Raw genomic sequence first — 6,746 nt, 5'->3', positions numbered from 1 at the left:
TCCATTTCATAACTGTGATGATTATGGTCATGCTTCATCAATTCTTCATTAAAAATAATCGATATCCCATGAATCTTGCCTATCATTTCCTACTCACATCAAGCAGGAACTACTCATTCAAAGATAAGATTGATTGCATTCCAGGACCCTTCCTAGGCCCAGAAACCAGTGTCCCAGGATCTCCAGCAGTTCTCTCATAGTAAAAGGGCTGACTGGGATTCATCCTCGGGACCTCCATTGTCTGGTTAGCGTGTGGCACCCCAAAAAACCAGCAGGCTTTCAGCCATGTCAGGTCACCTTCACTCTGCAGGCAGCCATGTTATGACCCAGAATTGTCACCATGCAAAGGAAGCCCCAGCACTGGACAAGCCCACCTCTTTTAAACATAGGATCTCTATTTACATAAAGATGTGGCATGCACCTTGTTTTCAGTTAATCTTTTTATTTTGTGTCTTATTCATCTATGTATTGTGTATTTTATTGAGTATAGGAGGAAATATATAACTGTGCTCACATGGATGACAACCTATTCCCATGGGTATAGAGTTTCCTATGCTTTCTAGATCCTAGCTGTGACCCAGGACCCAGCATAGGAAAACATCTGCAAGGTTTGGCATCTCACATCAGGATGAACCTTTTGGCAATGCTAGAAGTAGAACTCAGGGCCTAGCAGAACCAACTGCCAAATGGGTCAACATGAGCACACCAGCTTGTGAGCCACTAAGGAGGTAGGCCATACACAGGACGTGAGATCTAGCCCTGAGGTGGGGGTGGAGCACCATATTCATCCATTCATAAGCTGAAATTAATATGCTAATAAAGGCCTGTTTGTATAGAGTAGGAGATGTGGTGAGCTGTGTTGGAATCCTATCTTCCATGTGACTACCAATTCTTGGATCTTTCCCAATCCGTCAATTTCCTGAATGTAATTATTATTGTCACACTTCATGCAGTCTTAATTCAGATCTTACCTATCATTTCCTATGTGAATCATGCATGCACTTCTCAACTCTTCCCTAGGCCTGAATTCAAGCACCAGTACTGAAAAACAAAACATTTATAGACATTTTAAATATTGGAGTTATATCTCTATATTCATTTTAAATCATGTTTGTTGGAGTGATTCATTATATTTTATTATTATTAATTGATTGATTGAGTTAGCATTTATTTTATGGACTGTGAGTACACCTATAACATTTATTACATTTGTTCCAATCTATTCCATAGCATATAGCTTTGAATACATAACATGCACATCATACTTAAAACCCAGCACTTGCACAGAAAAGGAAAACAGGTGTCACACATGGAATCTTACACCAGGAAGAAACTTTGGCAATGATGGGACCTTGACTGAGGGACTAGGAGGCCCAATTCCTGAAGGGGTGAGTGTCAGCATGGCAGCATCTAGCCCATGCAGGTGCCAAGTGGATCTGAAGACCTGGGATCGAGTTCCAGGTTTGGCCAAAATAGCAAAAATGTTCTATGCATATGATGCTATACAAATAAATATAAATTTAGATATTTACATACTGCCAGAAATATCTATTTAGTGTTCAATGACACATACTACGCTCCTACGGATTCTCAGGTCTTTAGTGAGGACTCCATTTAATCAATAGTATTCTTTTAGTGCATAATGAACTATGAATTAAAATCAGTCGGTGTCCTGTGATTATTGGGTCTAATTTTCTGCTAGACTGATTGATGAACTACTCATCGAACCATGACATTGTTCACAGTCCTCTGGTGCTCTTATGGACAGGCAATAGTTTCTCAGGCTCCCCAGCCCTTTGTAAGTGGCATGACCGGGATTCAAACTCAGGACCTAGGTGTCCAGGTTGGCCTATGGCTTTGCTGCCAGCCTGCCAGCCTTCAGCAGTGCCAGGTAACCTACAGGTTGCAGCCATGTCATTTGAAACCAGGATGGTCACCATGCAAGGAAGGAAAACCAAGAAACCGCCGACCATCCACAGATCGCGGTATTTTTTGGTGCTGTTTTCATTTTGTTTTCCTGTCAGTCCCTGAGGCGTACTATCCCATGATCGGCCGTGAGTCCAGAGGCTGCACCATCCCAGCCTAGGGTGATGGAATCTCAGGCAGTGTTGCCACAACCTCAGTTCAAGTACAGTGATTGGCAACCAATCAATCAATCAATAAAATTTTAAAATATTAGAAATATCTGGGCGCCTGTGGCTCACACCTGTAATTCTAGCTACTCAAGAGGCTTAGGATTGTGGTTCAATCCAACCCAGGCTGTACAGCCCATGAGACTCTTATCTCCAATAAAGCACTAGAAAACCAGAAGTGGTGCTGTGGCTCAAGCGGTAGTGCACTCGCTTTGAGCTGAAGAGTGCATGGACAGTGCCCAAGGCCAGAGCTCAAGCCCCACGAAAAAAAATTGTAAAAATACTAATGAAGCTCCCCAGCTTGGCATTCAAAACTTTTATTTTTCCTCTCAGGCCTGGGATTTGAACTGAGAGTCTGGGTAAATCTAATGCACTGTGGGGGATGGGGAAACTCACCATCTTTGAAGACAAGCAATTCAGGCCTGTTCCCTAGGCCTGAATTCAATCCCAATCCTGTTAAAGTAATATTCATCCACATTTGAAATAATGATTAATATCTACATACTTTTGTTTACCGCATATTATTTTACTGTGTATGTATTTTATTTCTTGCACTATTCATTCATTCATTATTTATATTGACTATTATTACACTTATAACATGTATTAAATTGATTACATCTTATGAGAACTATACAGATTAGCATATGTATTATATATCTTACTTCAGACCCAGGACATTCACAGAAATTCTATAGTAGATGATCCCATGCTTAGAAAAACAGAAAGAATACACCAACCAAAGTCGAATTCATCCCTAGGCACCCCAGTGGCTCACATCTTTAATCCCAGCTACTCAAGAGGTGAGAACTGGAAGACGAAATTTCAAAGCCAATCCAGGCAGAAAAGCCTGAGAAACGACATCTCAAATTAACTGGCAAAAAGCAAGGCTACAGGTATAGCTGAAGTGGTAGAAAATCAGCTATGAACAATCAAGCCAAGAAAGAGCAAGCTGAATTAAAGTGCAGAGAGAGGTGGATAGGGGAAGAAAGCAGAGAGAAATCCTCCAAAAACAGAGAAAAAAACAACAGTACACACATCCCACCTAATTTATGGCACCAACAAACTGAAAATAAAAAATCAAGCTTGTACAGTTGTATAACTTTACATGAGCACATATGCTTTTAGGTACACTTCAAAGCTATGTTTTAATAATATCTATGTAGATATATTAAAAATGTATGTGTATATATATATATATATATATCTTTAAATAAACTAAAAAACTAGCCAATGAATAAATACTTCTGAATTAGTGCCTTAACCATGGCTTTATAAATTATATATATTAAAAGTGTATTCCAAGTTCCTTTCCTCAGAATCAATCTTTAATAAGTTTGTTCATGCACCAGGTGACAGTGGCTCACACCTATAATCCTAGCTACTTAGGAGGCTGAGATCTGAGGATGGGAGTTCAAAGCCTGCCTGGGCAGGAAAGTACGTGAGACCCTTATGTCCAATAAACCGGAAATGGCACTGTGGCTCAAGCATTAGAGCACTTGCCATGAGTTGAAGAGCTGAAGGTGGGCAGCGAACCCTAGAGTTCATGCCCGACCACCGACAAAAAAAAAAAAAAAAGAAGAAAGAAGTTTGTTCGTATGGATCATAAAATTCTAACCTTCTGAGCTTTAGGAAACTTGCCTTCCTTTTCTTCCACGGTCTTATGCTCTTTAGGCAAGTACTCCACTACTGAGCTACATCCCAGTCCCAATGTTTTTGTTTTTCAATTTATAATTCACTTTATTCCCAAAATGCTTACAAGTACCTACTGTCCTCACAGAATTAGTATTCATTCAGAAACCCAACCTTTTGTGGTATGAGAACTCTCCTACTATATTTTGTGGTAGGCACTGAGGAAAACTCACACGATGCAATTGCAGAGAGTTTATAGTTATAGAAATAACTCTAAATAGAAATAACATCAACTGTCCCTCTAGGGAGGAATGATGTACTCATTTTCATTCTCACTCTTCATGGCAGATGTTCAAAATGGAAACACCAATGTGCTATGCTGAAATGTAAACGTTTAAACCCCTTTTTAAAAAACTCTCATGTTATAAAATCAAAATGTATCAAATAAAGGTGAACCTTAAAGTGAACTTTAAAAAATATGAAAAATGCTAATGAAGCTCCCTGGCTTGAAATGTGTGCTATTTTTTTGTCTGCAAGGCCTGGGATTTGACTCGGGGTCTGGGTAACTCTTGCACTCTGCGTGAAGGGGAAGTTCTCTATGCTTGAAGATCAGAAAGTCAGGCCTCTTCCCTAGGCCTGAATTCAGGCCCCAACCTCGGAAAACGTAGTCTTCACATGTATTTTAAAGATAGGATTGAACTTCCAGACAGGTGTTCAGTCTATATCATGTTTGGTGTGGTTATTCATTGTACTTTTTGTTTTATTCATTTATTTACCATTTATTTTATTGACTGTGATGACACCTAACCATGTATTACATTGTTTACACCCTATCACATAGCATTTAGATTTGCAGACTTGTTCTCCATCATGCCTGACACCCCACACTCTCACAGAAAAGGAAAACAGGTGTCACACTTGGCTTCTTACTCCAGGAGGAAATTTTTGGCTTGCTCTGAGATTGAGCCCCAGGGCGGGCCAAAATAGCCATACATGGATAGGCAGGTGGTAGTACACCAATAAATACATAATAGTACAGAGTGCCAGAGCCATGTATCTAGTATTCAATGACATCTGCTACATTCCTACCAAGTCTTAGGTAGTTATTATGCCTCCATTGAAGGAGTATTATTCTTTTAATGCCTAATTAACCATTAATTAAGTTCAATCAGTGTCCTAGGATTATTGCATCTAATTTGAGTCCAGACTGCTGTACGAACTATTCAATCATGAGTTGCATACCATTCCATTGGAATTTCTTTCTTTTTTTGGGGGGGGTTGCAGGCATGGGGCCTGAACTCTGGGCCTTGGTGCTGTCCCTCAGCTCTTCAGCTCAAGGCTAGTGCTCTACCACTTGAGCCACAGCGCCACTTCTGGCTTTCTTCTTTTTGCTTATGTGGTGCTGAGGAATCGAACCCAGGGCCTCAGGCATGCAACCCAAGCACTCTACCACTGAGCCACTTTCCCAGCCCCTCCTTCGGAATTTCTAAGCGCAGGCAGGAGTCTCTTGGGATTTCCTGTCATTGGTAGGTGTCAGGACCAGGATTTGAACTCAGGGCCTGTGTTGCAGTGTTGGCCTATGGCTTTCCTGACAGTCCGCCAGCCTTGAGCAATGACAGGTCACCTGGGCATGGCATCCATGTCATTCAGACCTAGGATGGTCACCTTGCAAGGAACCATAGCCAAGAAACCGCCTACCATGTACGGCTTGCGGATTTTTTTTACTGTCATTTTCATTTTGTTTTCCTGTCAGACATCAGGTCTTAGGATTCCAGGATCGGCTTTGGTTCTGGAAGCTACACCCCAGGTTAGTGTGATGTAAGCTGAGACAGAGCTGTCACAATCTGAGTTCAAGCCATTTGCATGGCCAAAAACAAACAAAAAAATTAAATTAAAAAAATTAAAACAATTAAAAAAATTTTTAAAACAATTATTTATCTCCCTGTTTTGCAATTCGTGCCATTTTTTCTGCCAGGCCTGGGATATGAACTCAAGATCTGGGTAAATAGGCAGCACTGTGGGGCTAGGGGAATCACACCATACTTGAAGTCAAGAAAGTCAGGCCTGTTCCTAGCCCTGAATTCAAGCCTCAGTCCTGCAAAGCATACTCCTTATATGCATTTTATTTACATTTTAAAGACAGGATTTATACTTCCATATAGTCAGACAATATCATGTTTGGTATGGTTATTCATTTCATTTCTTGTTTTATTCATTTATTTACCATTTATTTTATTGACTCTTTGAGCCCTATATGGTTTATTACATTGTTTACTTCCTATCACATAGCATCTAGATTTGTAGATGTGTTCACTATAATGCCTGACACCCAAGACTCTCTCAGAAAAGGAAAACATGTGTCACATTTGGCTTCTTACTCCAAGATTAAACTTTTGGCACTGCTGGGATCCGACCTCCGGGCCTAGCAGGCCCAATTCATGAATGGGTAAGGGTGAGCACGGCAGCCTCTAGCCAATAAAGCTGTGAGGTGGTTCCCAGGCACTGAGATGGAGCCCCAGGTTTGGCCAAAACAGTGATAAATGGATTGGCAGATGGTGGTATACAATTAGTACATATTGATAGAGTGCCAGAGCCATCTATCTGACTGAATGACGTCTACTACATTCCTACCAACTCTAAGGTATTTATTATACTGCCTTTGAAGTAATATTATTCTTTTCATGCTTAATAAACTATCAGTTAAAATCAGTCAGAATCCTAGGATTATTATATCCACTTTTAGGCTCGACTGATGCACGAACTACTCTTTCAATCAGTGTTCCTATGCATAGGAACGAGTGTCTTGTGATGTCCTGCCATTGGTAGGTGTCAGGATTTAGATTTTTAACCCAGGGCCTATTTTGACAGGTTGGCCAATGGCTTCCCTGATGGCCCACCAGCCTTCAGGAATAGCAGTTCAGCTCCACTTTGCAGCCATGTCATTCTGACTCAGGATGGTCACCCTGTAAAGAAAAGAATAAC

This window comes from Dipodomys merriami, unplaced genomic scaffold (genome assembly GCF_024711535.1).
Source record: "Dipodomys merriami isolate MVZ:Mamm:240054 unplaced genomic scaffold, mDipMer1.0.p SCAF_602, whole genome shotgun sequence".
NCBI classification, from domain to species: domain Eukaryota; kingdom Metazoa; phylum Chordata; class Mammalia; order Rodentia; family Heteromyidae; genus Dipodomys; species Dipodomys merriami.
Note: the sequence above shows the minus strand (reverse complement) of the source record.